Source organism: Girardinichthys multiradiatus, chromosome 4, assembly GCF_021462225.1.
Source record: "Girardinichthys multiradiatus isolate DD_20200921_A chromosome 4, DD_fGirMul_XY1, whole genome shotgun sequence".
Classification (NCBI taxonomy): Eukaryota; Metazoa; Chordata; class Actinopteri; order Cyprinodontiformes; family Goodeidae; genus Girardinichthys; species Girardinichthys multiradiatus.
In genome coordinates this window covers 19,642,148-19,660,604 of record NC_061797.1, presented here as the reverse complement: position 1 = coordinate 19,660,604, position 18,457 = coordinate 19,642,148, and the positions used below count along the sequence as shown (strand labels likewise).

The 18,457-nt window shown below is 41.5% G+C and overlaps 1 long non-coding RNA gene across 1 annotated transcript in view; it reads right to left on the bottom strand.

Annotated features, from left to right (window-relative positions):
* Positions 1–476: 476 nt before the first annotated feature.
* Positions 477–18,457, bottom strand: part of LOC124866982 — a 42,379-nt gene continuing 24,398 nt past the window's right edge. The window contains exons 3-5 of the long non-coding RNA XR_007037961.1: positions 3,210–3,295; positions 2,328–2,437; positions 477–2,216 (exon numbers count right to left, since the gene is read on the bottom strand). This is a non-coding gene — a long non-coding RNA (uncharacterized LOC124866982). The remainder of the gene's footprint in view (positions 2,217–2,327; positions 2,438–3,209; positions 3,296–18,457) is intronic.

Below are 18,457 nucleotides of genomic sequence, written 5' to 3'. Positions count from 1 at the left end.
CATGCAGATAAAGTGGAAAAAGAAAAGAAAATTGGATTCTCTAAACAACATGAAAATAAACAAAAACCCACAATTCCTTTGTGCATAGATTAAAGTGAATTAAATGTATGCCATAGAAATGTGAGCATGTTCTGATAATCTGAAATGTGTTTTGCAAAACAATTTGGACCTTCAGCCCTAAAAGCAACCAAAATTGTTTAAATGCAGTTGGAAATTGCCACCTCCAAATAATAAAATCTCAGATGCAAATTTTTTTACAATACAGTTATTAAGGTAATGGACTGGAGCAGTTCTGGACTCAAATCCCAACCCTACATGCATAGCTTCTTCTCGTGGTACTCAGAATTTCTCCAACAGTCCAAAAATATGGTTGGTAGCGTACTGCTAATAGAGTCCCTCCACCCCCATCACCCACAAGACTTAGGCAGGTAAACAAAATAGATAGGACTGAATATACAGTACCAGTAATTCACTAATTCAAAGGATTTTCTTTATTTTCTGCATCATAGGATAATACGGATACATTCAAACTATGAATGAACAAACCTGGATTTACATGTATAATTTCGATTCTTCAAAAATTAGCTTTTTTCATATGATAGCCTCCTGAAATGTTTTTTTTTTTTCTATTAACAGATGTGCCTTGTTGGATTTATGCCCCTAGGAAACAGCCCGTAATAGATGACTAATTAACTCTAGCCAATTATAAAAAATAAAGCATAAATGATAAATATGCTTTAGTTACATTTATTTAACAAGAATCGTTAGGGATGTCACTAAGTGTCATGCCAAGGAGACTGCAAAAAACTAAGCAAAAATAAAACAACAATTGTTTCTTTAACATGTGTTTTTCCCCAACAACCAATGTACTAAAACTGAGTGTTCAGTTTAAAGAAAAATAAAAATCAGTGTTTGTTTTTGAAATCCTTTAACAATTCAGGGTAACACAAATAAGGAACCCATATACTGGATGATAATTGGAGTTATAACCTTATTGTTTGCTTACAGTTTGTAGTTTTTGCTGTTTTCTGCTTGCACGGTATAGAACTTTTTAAATAAAACAATAAGCCCCATCTCAATTGCTTACTAATCTGCACTCATCTCTGTCCTCATCCACATTTGTCTGAAACTACTCCCAGTAGCAGCTTGTGTACTTCACTGAGACTGAAATACTGAAATTACCAGTCGTTTCAGGAAAATTGAAACCATAGAGTCTCACAGTCAAACAGATTTTCTGCATTTAGGCTGCTGCTCGCAGTACATAAATACAATACAGTTCTCAGGGCTTTACAGCACCCAAAAGGAATATTCACAAATGTGGCAACACTTCACCCATTTGTTGGACCAGCAGACTGACAGAGAGGCTCAAATAAGTAGTAACACAATAGTTATAAAATGGGTCTGTGATGCACAAATGTCCTATTTCTAAGGACAGAAACACAAGAAAAGAAAGTCACAAAACAAAATGCCACCTAACAGAAAGTCATGGCAGTCAGTGGAATCTCTGAAGCTAAAGGCCATGGCAGCTACAGGTGCACCTCATTCTTTACTGCCTGACTGAGATGGATATCATCAATTTCTGTTGGTAGCGTTTGCACTAAGTTGTATCTAAATAATTCAAGAGCTGGAACGACTCTCAAATTGCTTTTATTCTGAACAGAATACAAAACAGACAATGAAAAAAATGGACATGTTTCCTTTTTTCTGTGGGTGCAGAAAGATTTCCTTGACAGAAAAAACAGAGGGTAAAACATTGTGGGCTAAGTGATTCCATACATCTCCTCTGCTTTGTACTGTGTGCTTCACACAGCAGATTCAAACGTACACAAAGCACGGTTCCATTTTTTTAACATGTTCCCATTATTGCAGCAGTTTCCCCCCTCTTTTTCATTACACAGAGTAGATGTTTTAACATTAGTCAGCATTTGTACAGTCCTAGCTGCATTCTCTTTGGAAGAAATTTGCAAATGGAGAAGCATCGGGCACATACGCAGCTCCATCACTTAGCAACTCTTCCCCTCTGCGTTTTTTCTCCTGTGATTTTGCAAAGTAAACAAACATCATTTCGAGTGATTTCTCACAATCCAACCGCTCTGCTTCTGTAGTCTGCTTTAAGCCGACTTGCTTGCGCTTGTCAGAGGATCTGCTTTAATCGCTCGGTGCTACCATGTGATGTTCAAGGCCCTCTCCTCCTCCCAGTCATCTCGTCTCTTTATCTGTCAATCACCAGAGGTTGAAAAAAACATAAAACCTTTATTTCAAGAGCTGCCTGATCAATATCATCAATCCCTCCACCACCCCTTCTCACACCCCCCCACCAGACACACATGTTCTCTCTCTTCATCTCTCCCCATCGTTCCTTTTCTTTTCTTCTCTCTCTCGTTTCTCCGCCTCTCCCTCTCTCTCTCTCGGTTGCTGCAGCTGTATCCATTTCCTCCTGGCAAAAAGGGACTTTATGAATAAATGATACTGAATTGCTGAAGGTTCAGATACTAAATAATGAATTTCACCACCAAAAACACAACAACTTCTCCAATCATAAAATAGCTCTCCCCTTCCATATTGATTGTGCTTGTGCAACCAGATGCACAGAGAGCACAGTCTGCATCCGTGCAAGGTGGAGGACCATACAGGGGAAAAAATGTACAAAAATCACATGGATCTGCTTTTTTTTTTACGGTACATATCTGATAAGAGAGGCTAACAGATGGGTGCCGATGGCAGGCACACTTTCCCTGAGCTTCAATCTCATCTTCGTCGAAACAGCGGAGTTGGAGTGAGGGAGGTGGAGGAAAAAAAATCTGAAAACTTTTCTTCACAGGACATTTAAAGTAAGTGCGGCCATCTATTCCGTGCTACGGCTTGCGATGTGTTGCTCAGAATGTGTTTTTGTGTGAGAGAGTGTGTGCGTGTCTGTTGAAGGAGAAAGTGTATTGGCTGGCGAGGCCATTTTTTTTCTTTTTTTTTTTCCACAGGTCATATTTGGTTGAGGTGCAGCTGTAATAGTCAGTTGTGCTTCAATGCTGAAATAATATTCTGATTAGTCATCTCATCTTTCTCCTATCTTTCTCCTACAATAATGACAATAATAATAATATGAAAACAAAAGCAATAGTGTGTGAACAGGAATGTGTCTCGGGGGGGGTATAGGGTTATTGTTCAAGAGGCTTTCAAATATTGTGTCCTGGTCTCACATAATATAAACATACATTTATTACATGCTGAGGGAGAACAGTTCAGTTGTAAAGGACTGAGGATGTGTGTAGATGTGGAGTGTGGGCACGGAAGAGACAACCTGAAAAGGAATGAGAAAACGTAATCAGTTAAATTGTAACTGCACCTTAAAAATTAACAGCTAAAGTAATATTTTTTTACAATAATGAAAGGAAAAACAATACATTTGTCACATAAAACTAATTCACATTTTGATATTCACATTTTTAACAAATGTGAATATCAAGCATGCAGCATACAATTTATATCTATATTAAATATCAACTTATTTTAGTTTTACATAGTTTGTAATTTTGAAAAAATATGTTGTTGTTTTACAGACTGATTTCACTAATCCAAAGTATTATTCAGTCAAAACTCATTTTATGCTAGATTATATTTTATGGAGGCACATACAGTACCAGTGTTGGGAGTGATTGTGGCAAGGAATAAATAATTGATATCTCAATGAATATGCAAATGAAACCGAGAGAAAAGGCGTGTGGTGCGTTCCCGGTGCACCAAGCTGAACAAAAGGCCTGTCTGATTTCCATCATCCAATTAGGAAATATTCAAGCCACCATGTTGGGACCGCAGCCCATTTAGAGTTGTTTGGGGGTCCTGATCTCATGCAGCTTTGGGCTGTTGTCTTCAGGAATCCTTTGAAGTAATTAAGTAAAAAATTTCCCCTGGTGGTGATTTTATTTTTACTTGTACAGATGCAGTTTGCTGCTACAGATAATAATTCAGGGAAAAGTCAGGGATTTATTTTAATGATCTTGCATCTGTTTGTGTGTAACAGATTGTAATCTCCGATGTGCAATTTATTAAAGTAGCATGTCACATGATGATCAATATCATACAATAAAAGCAGTAAAAATTATTTTCATTTCCTCTGCTTGCGCCTCTCCGTTTTGTACGCGCTCTTGTGTCATGTCCTATCTTTTTCGTCAGTTTGCGTTAGCCTCACAACCAACAAATTCAGGAAGATGGGAGCTGTGTGCAGCACTGGCAGAACAACCTTTTAGCCACAAGTCTGAGAGAAATTTTAAAATTTGATGTTAATCAAACAAGCTGAGAGCTTGACATGACAGGGGCTTTCTACTCTACTTACTCCAGTCTCTATCCATTTGGTATCACTGCTGAGCTGCAACTCAAAATTGCCCAATTTTTTACAACTCTATCAAATCAAACATGCCAATCAGTCTTTTCACATTTTAACTGCATTTTGGGCTCTGTCCACAAGTGTGACAGATTCTGTCCCTTTAAATATTTAATAATAAATGATCAATTAAAAAAGCCAGAGGAAGAAGATGCAAGCTGTAGATTTTTGACAATAAACGAGTGTTTTGAAAATATATCAAAAATACACGTTTCCTGTTCATTAGTGTTGTAGGGTAACCAGCAAAAGATGGGGAATAAAGCATAGCTTTTCAACAGGCAAGCCTCTAAATGATCTACCTCATCTTTAAGTTCAGGGTTCAGCCAGCCCCCCTTATGCCCACATGCATACACACACAAACATGCACACACCCCAAGGGACCTGGTTCTCTGACAGGAGTCACAAGGTTGAGTTGGTCATTATGGAAGTCCTTGACCAAAGCTTAACACAAACGTACAACCCTGAACATTGGTTTCCTACAATCCCCAGTGAATGATAACATGGAAACAAAATATGTGTGAACATATGTGTGGCAAGGCCAACCACCTCTGCTGTCAAATCAAATAGGACTGGCATGTTAGCCTACTACTGCTAACTAGTAAAATGATAGGCATTCTCCTGCAAACTCTGCCATGTTGTCATACACTGTCTGTGCTTCTCTGTGCATTTGGCAGTGCTTCCTAATGACTTAGTACTGCAGCAAAAAAGCTTTAAAAGATTAATCTGTAGCACATCTAAAGGTGGTTTTATATCTTATTTCCTTGTTACCTGAGCAAGATCTGAAGATGAGAAAAAACCCTTCCTTACTCTGTTGAGCCCATGAATTATTAGAGGCATCAATATCTTTAGCATATTGCCAAGGGCTTCCAGACAGTATCTGGTTTCATTATTAGTGTCAGCTCAATTATAGTTCACACCCAACTGTTTCTCAACATCTAATAGCATCAATCGACAGGGATAGTTGACGAGCCAGCTCTCTCTCACACACACACAACCAATGTGTGTGAACATGAGTTTGCACATCCCATCCGTCGGTGCTTTTTGTTGCGCTCTGTCATCCCGCTAATGCACGCGGCTGAAAGGAAGCACAGGGCTCATAATGGAGGCCATGTTCTTAGTGGCGATGAGCAGCTGATGCAGCCTGGCCCATTTTCATCAAATATTAATGGCATGGAAAAATACACCCAGACTGAGGCCTTGTCCACAGCCAAATTGAAGAGGCTGTGGGGGAAAAAAGCAATGGGGAGAAAGTGCACTGAGTGTGTTTAGAAGTACCGTCTGATGGCCATAATTAGGGCCGCTGCAATTAAAAATTCAAAAGCCCCAGTTTATTTGAGCACATGAATCTTCCGCCCACTGCTGCATTTATTTCCCCTTTTACAAACTATTTTATTTTAAAGCATCAATTGAACTGCAGTGTTTCCTCTGCAGCCCTTCTTCTGTCTTCTGCCATACTTTTCTCTAAAACAACATTCCAAGTGACACTGAACATGTTCAGGTCATCTTTTTTTAAGTTTGGCAAATGATCGGCAGCCATTAAGAGCAAAAGTGACCAAAGAGATTTAGACATCAGCGATAAATTTTAATTATTGCAAGGGGCCAATGCATTTGGAAAAGGGAGACAATGTTTTATCAGATATTTGGGCTGAAACTTCAGAATAATAAAAAAACAACATGCTAAAAATGAATTGACAAATAAAATATGTTTTCCTAGTTTTTTTCTTTGACTTCTTCAGTTTTTGTACATAGCACAACCTTCGGATTTAACGAAGCTGAGATATCTAGCTTTTTGTTGATAAATTTGTTTAATTTATGGTATGAACGGGAAAATTTTCATAGTTACATTATTGGCTGTTTTTATTAACAAAACAGTAGAAATACAATTGATATTGTTAACACATTCATACATTTACTGCTATTGAATTTGATTGACTTGACTTGACTTGACTTGACTTGACTTGACTTGACTTGACTTGACTTGACTTGACTTGACTTGAATTGAATTGAATTGAATTGAATTGAATTGAATTGAATTGAATTGAATTGAATTGAATTGAACCATAAGTAAGGGAATATAGCAAATAAACACATTTTTGAAATCAGGAGAAATTAAAATTAGTGCATTGTGGTGCTGTATTTGCATCTTGACAACATAGTGCAACCTTTAGCACTAAAACATGACTAAAGCATGAGATATTTGGACTATTATTTTTATGAACCTACAAAGAGTCACTTCACCTTTTGCAAATCTTTAACTGGAGATGCAAGATAATTTCCTGCTCTTTGGCACTGAAGTGTATTCAGTTCAATTAAAATAAACATAAAGAACTGCACATATTATAAACAGGGTTATACCAGAGAGACATGCTGTTGAAATTCTCAGAAACTACCCTATTGTAAATTAATTGTGGTGCTGCGTTTGTAGCCTGGCAACAACAACATCAAAAAATGTCAAATTGAATTGACTAATACTTATTTTTCTGGTTTCTTCTTTTTACTCCCTCTCTTCTTAGCATTACTGTTGTGACTAACAAAGCTGCTAATGTATGAAATACATAATACATTCTTTGTGTGAATATACAGAAAGTCAATTCACCTTTTGCATTGTAGGATATTTTTCATTTTTATACTATTTGATGTTTCTTCTTAGCAAGAAGGTGAAATTGTTTAAATCAAAGGAGACATTCTTTGGGTTTTACTGCATGCACTGCTCTTTTGAATCGAAATGAATCAAATCAATGTGAATTATACCGAACTGAATTAGAAATACAGTAAAAACTGGGACGCAGCACGTGTTACAAGCCTGACTAGAGAAATTATTGTAAAAACGAATACAAATACTTTTTACTCCTTTTCTTCTTGCAAGTATCACAACTTTTGGTACTAATAAATCAAACAGAGCTTGAGATATCTGGACTGCTCTTTGTATGATTATACAAACAGTCACCTCACCTTTTGTGTCAGCATCACATGGATAATATGAACAATGAAAAATCGTGAGATAAATGGTAGGCTTTTGGGAAAACATCTTGCTCTCGTGCTCCTTTGTCACCTTTGCTCTTCGTATTATCTTTCTGCCTTTTTCTAAACATGTTCTTCTCTTTCGTCTTTGCCTACCTCAGTCTTTCTGAGTTGTGCTCACACACAGACATGACACACATTTGAGCAGTCTATTTCTCTTTTGAATAACACCTCTTTTATTAGTTTGGGTCCTTTCTCTCCTCCCCGCTTTAAACAGAGAGGGGAGATGGGATTCTAAAGAGCTGCCAGGGGCTCAGTTTGCACAGCGCTTTGATGTCATTGAGATGCTATGAGTGCAAACTGCACACACAGACTCCCGCACCGACTAGACACCTCCACATAGCCAGACAGCATACCCCTCCATCACGTACACACACATCCAAACATGCATACTGTAATAGTGTGCTTGTAGCTGCAAAACAAGACTTGGATGTTCACATTTTTGCATCTTTTTTTTCCTTTTCTCTCACTGTCCCATGGTAACATTTACTCAGTTTCATGGTTTTTCATGAGGAAATTGTTGTATTTTATGTAAGATTTGCCTTAGTTTGCTCCCTAACCTCACAGACAGTTGATAATGTAGGAATAATGATTAAACAGTTTTAGATAACCTGCTAGGGAATAAATTCACACACACTGGTTTTCATCTGTAATCCTGATAGGTTAAGAAGATTATATTTATCTTTTCAGTTGGAGGTCAAGAGCCATGGGAAATAGAGGGAACAATCAGAAGTAGGTGCATGTCTTCATTATGTCCAAATGAGGTTGGGATAAATTGGACAAATATGACACGTGCCCATTCAGCACGTCATATTCATGACCCTATTAAAGTGGACCAGAGTCATTTTCAGAGCAAATTTGATCAGATTTACCCACAGCACTGAAGCTGATAAGCGTTATGTGAGCTACAGCGAAATGAAAGAGATGAGATGAAAACTAAAGGGATGGGAGAGTAAAAAGTGACAGGAACTCATTGATATTCCAGCCTGTACGCTGTGATTCTTTAGTTTAGTGTTATATAACTCACAATTCCCACTTAATTCCTCTCATGCAGACTGTCAGTGTGTGTGTGTGTGTGTGTGTGTGTGTGTGTGTGTGTGTGTGTGTGTGTGTGTGCGTGTGTGTGTGTGTGTGTGTGTGTGAGAATCACAGAGCTTCCAACCCTGACTAACAAGCATATGTTAATTATGAGGGAGATCACAGGCAGGTCATCCAGCACTCTGCCACTAAAAAAGGGGAAAGATGCATCACTGGAGGGCATAACCAGGGCTGGGGGTGGGTACCCCACCGTCCTACACCAGCTCTCCTGTTACTCTCTCCCCAGTCTCTTTTGTGTGTGTGTGTGTGTGTGTGTGTGTGTGTGTGTGTGTGTGTGTGTGTGTGTGTGTGTGTGTGTGTGTGTGTGTGTGTGTGTGTGTGTGTGCATTATTTAAAAACATGAAACTTAAAAAATTTTCAACTGGGTGAGCTCTTCAGAAATCGGATCGCACTTATGCAGCATGAAGATGACCTGTGATATGTCTCTCTTTAACTGCCACCAGTAGAGTAATTTTTATGACAATAAAGCATAAATAAAAATAAAATTTGTATTTATTATGTCCTCCAATGTAATTATTGTTCAAAAATTTTCAAACTGATTGTATTTATTATGGGCAAGTTGGCTGCTGTTCAAGAGGGGGTCTCTTAAATCCATTTTGCTTGTAAAGTTTGTGAACATACTTTCACCAAATATACACTATGTTTTGAAGTAGAACTAACTTTCCAATATTAGATTTAAATGTTTTACTTGCTTTCTTACATGTGCTTTTCTTTTGAATTAAATTGAAATTAATTAACATAAGCATCCCTCCCCAAATTAATTTTTTTAAACCCTTAAAAATATATATAATTGTGAAGTTTAAATTAAATGACAGTACTGTAAAAGTTGGGAATCTAGGAGAACAATGTGCAGTTGAATTATTCTGAAACTACCACAAATGTAGAGCAGTGCTGTATGGTCTCAATCGATGTCTCAGGCAGAATTGGCCAAATGCAGTCCGTAAGTGAATAATGAGAATGTCTCATAGCTAGCACTTCAACAATGTTCAACAACAGTAAAGTGACACTTCTTCAAAGTGACATTTCTAGGCTTTCACCAAATGTTGTTAGCAAGCACTGTCGTCACTTTAATGTTACTTTTGCAGCTACTTCTGTGTCTCTGTGAGCTCATAAAAGCTGGTCAAGAGAAACATTGGAAACAGTTTGAGCTTTGTCTTAAGCTGAATTTAATGGAAAAATGAACATATTCAGAGTGGTAATCATTTGAATGTTGGAACACGGTTAGAGTTATACAGATTTTAAATTAGCATGACCTTTCTTGTTTATGAATTTGAACCAGCCACAGCCTTGCACGCCATGGTAAAAATTATGGCTGACAGTTTTTTGATAGAGCAAATTGCTTGGGATGTCTGCAGGTTTTCATGAGCCTTTGGCCCATTGCACTCCAGAATGAGACAGTGAATTAAGGTGATTGAGCTTAAAGATAATGGTGTGCAACAATTAAAGAAAAGAAGCAGGTCAAGTTGGAGACATGCATACTATTAAAAGCTGTCCTCCCTCTTTTTAGCAGGAAATTACATCTATACTAATGGTCAAAACAAAGCAAATATGCTATTAGGAAAACTTTTATTTACCTGCACTTTAGACCTGGGTTAAAAAACAGTAATCATTACACTTGAAATCTTTACTGGCAACTTAGTTTGTTGATTCATGTTCTTTTTTTTTTTTCAAAAGGTTGATACACACAGCTCTTGACTCCCCAATAAGATTATTTAGTTTATTTCAAATCTACTTAAATTGTTTTTTTTTTTTTGGTTTTTTTTGCAGTCTTGAAATAGTGGCCTGCATTTTGTTTAACAAGGCTGCTACAACTCTTAGGTTGTGAGGAATCTCTTCTCTCAATCTTTCAACAAGCAGTAATTGTTAGTCATGCCAAAGCTAAAACTGCATCCTTTTAGTTTGCATACCTTTGTCCCTCTCTCACTATTCCCCTGTGGCTTCCTGATCCCCCCATCTATTCTTTTTTTCCTTTTCCTGCGCAACCCCCCTTCATCACACACACACACATGCAACCAACCGTCCCCCCCCCCTTACTCTGTACCTCCTGCCCCGGCCTCAGGTCTTGCCCCAGAGCACATTGATTTTGCTGTATACCCAATTACTGCTCGTAATCTATTCATTTCACCACTGCCAAAAAGGGCAGCAGCTGTCAAACTACACCACGCTAGAAAACTGGTGGCCATGGTTGGTGATATTGGAGCTCAACTCTAATGCTGGGGAAGTTATAAAGTTGAAAGTTCAGATTTTTTTGTTTGTTTGTTTGTTTCAGGTCTAAAAAACAGGTAAAAAATGGTTTCTTCAAAGCAGGTGAGGGTAAACTGAGCTGATTTTGAGATTAAGACGAATAACAAAGAATAAACACTCACAAGTGCTCCTACTCGTACTTGTCGTCTTCCGCTTTATCCAGGACCAGGTCGCGGGAGCAGCAGACTCAGCAGAGACGCCCAGACATCCCTCTTCCTAGACACATCCTCCAGCTCCTCCGGGAGGAGCCCAAAGCGCAGGTCCGACTTAGTGCCGGCAATGCGAACCAAACTCCTGCTCCGCTTGTACAGAGACCGGATGGCCCCTAATAAAGGGCCCACAATTCCATACTCCTGGAGCACCCCCCACAGGGCACCACAAGGGACACAGTCGAATGCTTTCTCCAGGTCCACAAAACACATGTGGACCGGTTGGGCAAACTCCAATGAACCCTCGAGTACCCTGTAGAAGGTACAGGTCCTTCTCAAAATATTAGCATATTGTGATAAAGTTCATTATTTTCCATAATGTCATGATGAAAATTTAACATTCATATATTTTAGATTCATTGCACACTAACTGAAATATTTCAGGTCTTTTATTGTCTTAATACGGATGATTTTGGCATACAGCTCATGAAAACCCAAAATTCCTATCTCACAAAATTAGCATATTTCATCCGACCAATAAAAGAAAAGTGTTTTTAATACAAAAAACGTCAACCTTCAAATAATCATGTACAGTTATGCATTCAATACTTGGTCGGGAATCCTTTGGCAGAAATGACTGCTTCAATGCGGCGTGGCATGGAGGCAATCAGCCTGTGGCACTGCTGAGGTCTTATGGAGGCCCAGGATGCTTCGAAAGCGGCCTTTAGCCCATCCAGAGTGTTGGGTCTTGAGTCTCTCAACGTTCTCTTCACAATATCCCACAGATACTCTATGGGGTTCAGGTCAGGAGAGTTGGCAGGCCAATTGAGCACAGTGATATCATGGTCAGTAAACCATTTACCAGTGGTTTTGGCACTGTGAGCAGGTGCCAGGTCGTGCTGAAAAATGAAATCTTCATCTCCATAAAGCTTTTCAGCAGATGGAAGCATGAAGTGCTCCAAAATCTCCTGATAGCTAGCTGCATTGACCCTGCCCTTGATAAAACACAGTGGACCAACACCAGCAGCTGACATGGCACCCCAGACCATCACTGACTGTGGGTACTTGACACTGGACTTCTGGCATTTTGGCATTTCCTTCTCCCCAGTCTTCCTCCAGACTCTGGCACCTTGATTTCCGAATGACATGCGGAATTTGCTTTCATCCGAAAAAAGTACTTTGGACCACTGAACAACAGTCCAGTGCTGCTTCTCTGTAGCCCAGGTCAGGCGCTTCTGCCGCTGTTTCTGGTTCAAAAGTGGCTTGACCTGGGGAATGCGGCACCTGTAGCCCATTTCCTGCACACGCCTGTGCACGGTGGCTCTGGATGTTTCTACTCCAGACTCAGTCCACTGCTTCCGCAGGTCCCCCAAGGTCTGGAATCGGCCCTTCTCCACAATCTTCCTTAGGGTCCGGTCACCTCTTCTCATCATGCAGCGTTTTCTGCCACACTTTTTCCTTCCCACAGACTTCCCACTGAGGTGCCTTGATACAGCACTCTGGGAACAGCCTATTCATTCAGAAATTTCTTTCTGTGTCTTACCCTCTTGCTTGAGGGTGTTAATAGTGGCCTTCTGGACAGCAGTCAGGTCGGCAGTCTTACCCATGATTGGGGCTTTGAGTGATGAACCAGGCTGGGAGTTTTAAAGGCCTCAGGAATCTTTTGCAGGTGTTTAGAGTTAACTCGTTGATTCAGATGATTAGGTTCATAGCTTGTTTAGAGACCCTTTTAATGATATGCTAATTTTGTGAGATAGGAATTTTGGGTTTTCATGAGCGGTATGCCAAAATCATCCGTATTAAGACAATAAAAGACCTGAAATATTTCAGTTAGTGTGCAATGAATCTAAAATATATGAATGTTAAATTTTTATCATTACATTATGGAAAATAATGAACTTTATCACAATATGCTAATATTTTGAGAAGGACCTGTATAGAGCTGGTCCAGTGTTCCACGGCCGGGACGAAAACCACACTGCTCCTCCTGAAGCCGAAGTTCGACTATTGGCCGGACTCTCCACTCCAATACCCTGGCGTAGGCATTACCAGGGAGGCTGAGGAGTGTGATCCCCCTGTAGTTGCAACACACCCTCCGGTCACCCTTCTTATGAAATGGGACCACCACCCCAGTCTGCCAGGCCAGAGGCACTGTCCCCAACCGCCACGTAATGTTGAAGAGGCGTGTCAACCATGACAGCCCCACGACATCCAGAGACTTGAAGTACTCAGGGCGGGTGACTTCAGCCTGGGTGATTAAAGAGTCCAACTCCGAGTCCCCAGCCTCTGTTTCCACCAGGCAGGATTGAGGAGATCCTCGAAGTACTCCTTCCACCGCCTGATAATGTCCTCAGTCGAGGTCAGCAGCTCCCAACGCCCACTGTAAACAGTGTTGGCGAAGCACTGCTTCCCGCTCCTGAGGCGCCGGACGGTTTGCCAGAATCGCTTCGAGGCCAACCGGTAGTCCTTCTCCATGGCCTCACCAAACTCCTCCCAGGCCCGAGTTTTTGCCTCTGCCACCGCCTGGGCAGCAGCATGCTTGGCCTCACGGTACCCGTCAGCCGCCTCAGGAGTCCCACAAGCCAACCACAGCCAATAGGACTCCTTCTTCAGCTTGACAGCGTCCCTTACTGCCGTTGTCTACCACCGGGTTCGGGGATTGCCGCCGCATCAGGCACCACAGACCTTATGGCCGCAGCTACGGGTGCCGGCATCAACAATAGATGTGGAGAACATGGTCCACTTGGACTCTATATCTCCAACATCCCTCGGAATCTGGTCAAAGCTCTGCCGGAGTTGAGAGTTGAATACATCCCTGGCCAAGGGCTCCGCCACACGTTCCCAGCAGACCCTCACTATGCACTTGGGCCTGCCAAGTCTGTCCGGCTTTCTCCTCCTCCAGCGGATTCAACTCACCACCAGGTGGTGATCAGTGGACAGTTCAACCCCTCTCTTCACCCGAGTGTCCAAAACATGCGGCCGAAGGTCTGATGATACAACAACAAAGTCGATCATTGACCTCCTGCCTAGGGTGTCCTGGTGCCAAGTGCACTGATGGACACCCTTATGTTTGAACATGGTGTTCATTATGGACAATCCGTGACTAGCACAAAAGTCCAATAACAAAACACCACTCATTAAGATCGGGGAGGTCATTCCTCCCAATCACGCTTCTCCAGGTGTCACTGCCATTTCCCACGTGGGCGTTGAAGTTCCCCAGCAGAATAATGGAGTCCCCGGGAGGGGCTCTATCCAGCACCCCTGACAGGGACACCAAGAAGGCCGGGTACTCCGTATTACCGCTCGGCCCGTAGGCCGAAATGACAGTCAGAGACCTGTCCCCAACCCAAAGGTGCAGGGATGCGATCCTCTCATCCACTGGGGTAAACCCCAACACGAGACGGCAGAGCTGGGGGGCAACAAACAAACCCACACCAGGCCACCACCTCTCCCCGTGGGCCACTCCAGAGTAGAAGAGAGTCCTGCCCCTCTCAAGGAGATGGGTTCCAGAGCCCACGCTGTGCATGGAGGCAAGCCCGACTATTTCTAGTCGATATCTCTCGACTTCCCGCACAAGCTCAGGCTCCTTCCCCCCCAGCGAGGTGACATTCCACATCCCTAGAGCCAGCCTAAGCATCCGGGGATCGGGCCGCTGAGGTCTCCACCTTCGTCCGCCGCCTCTTTGCACCGGTCCCTCACGGTTCCCCCTGCAGGTGGTGGGCTCACTGGGGGAAGGCCTCACGTCTCTCGTTCGGGCTTGGCCCAGCCGGGTCCCGCGAGGAGAAACCCAGCCACCAGGCGCTCTCCGATGAGTCCCGACCCCAGGCCTGGTTCCCGTGTGGGACCCCGGCTCCACCGTACCGTGCGACGTCACATGCCTTGATTTAGTAGTCGTCATGAGGGGTTCTTGAACGACTCTTTGTCAGACCTGTCACCTAGAGCCTGTTTGCCATGGGAGACCCTACCAGGGGCATTGAAGGCCCAGACAACATAACCTCTAGGATCATTCGAGCACTCAAACCCCTCCACCATGTTAAGGTGGTTGTTCAAGGAGGGGACTCACAAGTGCTTGGTACTGATATTACAGGAAGACAGTTTAGAATAACCTAGGTTTTTTGTCAGTAAGACATCTTCCTGTTGTTTTAAACCTTTGATAGCTCATCTCCGCATGAGTGCTACAGACTTTGCAAAGATATTTAAATAAAAAAGGTGCAAAAATTATACTGTAGAAGTTAAAGGTTTCAATGATACCAACTGATTAGTAGACAAAACCCTTACATTTGTTTGCATGGCAAAATCATCCTTTTGTTACAAAGTGTAAATCCAAGTGTTTTTGGCATTTAGCTCTGGGTGTGATACAGTAAAAATGGACCTGTTTTTTAAATGTTAAATCACAACTATGTACAAACACTTAAAGAAAGACATTCAACAAAGCATTTAGAAAGTATATGAACAAAACAAATTTTTGAACAGATTCTTATGAATGAAATTAATCCATATTTTGGTAATTAATCAGCATATAGCTCTGACAGTGCTTTCAGCTTTATTAGGGCTCCAACCCCGCAGAGCAAGCAAAGGGCGGCATGGCCGATTGCCTCCTCCCAGTGGAACAGGAACTCTATTATAGTTTTACTGTTTATTCATTCTTCTTCTTCTCTGCTAAACGCCATTGGGCAGAAGAACCAGAAAATGCTAGAAAGATTGATTCTACTACAGCAGTCTAGTAGAAGAAGGAGGTCGCTGTTCAGAGACAAAAAATCCCCCCCCCCTCACCCAGATCACAGGGGTGTAATAAGTAGAAGAAATCTATATAGCCAAATGGCTGAATGGATTATCATGAAATTTGGTGGGTATTTTTAGGATACCACCCTGAAATTATGTAACCAATATGGTAATGATTGACCAAAGAGGACATGGCTTATTTGCAAAAATATAAGTTTGACCTTTCACTTTTGAGTTTAGCTATTGCTGTTGGATAGAAACTGTTTTTATATCTACTTGTCCTTGCTTTGATTAATTTGTAGCGTTTGCCTGACGCTGACAGCTCAAACAGAGCATGACCCAGATGAGAAGTGTCCTTTATGATATTATGAGCCTTTTGGAGAACGCGGGAATTGTAAAGTTCTTTAAGTGTGTGGAGAGGGCAGCCAACGATCTTTTTTGGCCATGATAGTGACCCTCTGGAGCGCTTTCTTCTAAACGACTGTGCAGCTGGTGTTCCACACATGGATGCAGTCGGTCATTATGCTAGTCATTACAACTTGCATAGAGTTTTTACACTTAATGCCCTTCCTGAAACAGACAGGATTCGAACCCAGATCCTTCAAATCAAAGACACAAACTTATCTCGCTACACAACCACTTAGGGCTCTGGTTATTATGCTCTTAATAGAGCGGCGATAAAAGGACACCAGCAGGCTCTTTGTGATGTTATTTTTCCTAAGCACCCTCAGGAAGTAGTCAAGTCAAGTTTATTTATATAGTACAGTCTATATTTTATAAGTACAGTCTCTGCTGGGCCTTTTTCAGCAGCTCAGAGGTGTTCCTGCTCCAGGTGAGGTCCTCCTCGATGTGGACTCCACGGAAGCTGAAGTGAGCCACACTCTCCACACAGTCCCCACTGATGATCAGTGGTGAAATCTCCATACTCTTTTTCCTATAATCAGTTATCATCTCCTTCATCTTGGAGATGTTGAGAAGTAAGTTGTTTTCTGTGCACCACACTTCCAACCGTTCCACTATGTCCCTATACGGAGACTCATTCCCCCCAGAGATGAGCCCCACAATTGTGGTGCAATCTGAGGGATTTGACAATGGTATTGTTGTGGTAAGCAGGGTGCATTTGTAGGTGTAGAGGGCGTAGAGCAGGGGGCTCAACACACAACCCTGTGGAGAGCCAGTGCTGAGGCTGCGACCTGACAGGAAGCTGTGGATAAACATGCAGGAGGAGTGTGGCATTCCAGAGTCCCTCGGTATGTCCACCAGTCTGTGGGTGGTGATGGTGTTAAATGATATGGTCCACAAAAAGCAGCAGCACATAGCTCTCCTGTTGTTTTAGATCGGACAGCTGAACATGTAGAGCTGTGACTACTACGTCCTAAGTGCTGGAGTGGTGTGATGGTAGCCCTTATCAGACATTCAAGCATTTCATGACCACTGGGGTCAGTGCAACTGGCCAGTAGTCATTAAGGGTGGAAATGTGGGATATTTTGGACAAGTGAACAATGGTCAAGGGTTTCAGATAGGGTGGGACTGTGGATTGGGACAGGAAAAGGCTAAAGCTACCAGTGAGGACTGACCAGCTGGTCAGCGAAGTTCCTCAGCACCCATCAGGGGACACCATCGTGTCCAGCAGCCCTGGAATTAGATCTCCACCATAAATTTATTACAGTGTAACAACAATGGCAAACACATACATGACAATAAACACAGATATTATTTCTAAAATATCAATGCACATGCCTGTGTTAGAAAAAAAAAAGTCAAATATATCATGTTAGCCCACTTCTGGTAATTTCTGAAGTTATTGAAATAAAGAATTTTGGTTAGACCAAAAGGTTTTAACCAATTTTAGTTTATTGACAAAATACACCAAAATTGTAGTGTGTCAGAAAAATATAAACCAATGATACTTTAAGTGAATTGGGTAAATAAGTACTAACATAACTTTAATCTACCAATCAGATTACTTGCATTTTTTTAGTTTGCTAGTCATTCTAAGACATGCAGTAGGCTACAGCAAATTTCATACAAAGGTTTATCTTCCTTGCTTTCTTGCAACAATCCTATATCTCTTACACCCTAAATATTAATAGATCAGATAATAAAATTAACATATTTATACCCCAGCAATCTCAGCCATTACAGTTTTTTTGTAAACTGTTTTGTTGTATTTTAGGGTATAATGTTTTTGTTGGTAACCAGCAGCTGACAGAAACTTAGCATTAAACTTAAATGGTACCACACAGTTCAATGCCCCTTTTCCACTGGCTCTTTTTAGGCGGCAAAGCTCCAATCCACTTGGTTTCTCTTTACTCGGCACAGTTCCTCTTGTCTCTCCATGGACTCACTGACGGCTAGGGTTATGGCTTGAAGCCCTGCCTCCAGCCATCAGTGTAGTGCACTGTGCTGCTATTAATTTTACTGTCTGACATTGTTCCGTTAAAGTAATCTGCATGAAACTAAACAAAAAGTAATAAAACATAAACAACACGAATAAACAAAATACAAATAATGTTTGTCTTATTGCATATGCGAGAATGTCTTATATGTATTTTTATTGTATATAACGATCCACGTGGAGAATTATCTGGAACACAGCCCAGCCAGAACCAGAATAGGGCACAGGGGTTTTGATGTGAGGGGTGGTATGGCAGGAGGAGCAGAGGGGAGAGACGCTGCTGTCTGGACTGCTGAAGCTCCAAAGTTTGCCTGAAGTTTCAATTTTGGGCTTTATGAGGAAGGTTTTGTCTCAGCCACTGCAATAACGAGGACAAGGACTTTAAAGCACAAATTCGTGGACTTTTGACCGCGGAGAAGTAAGTTTTAGGTTGGATATTTGCGGATTCAC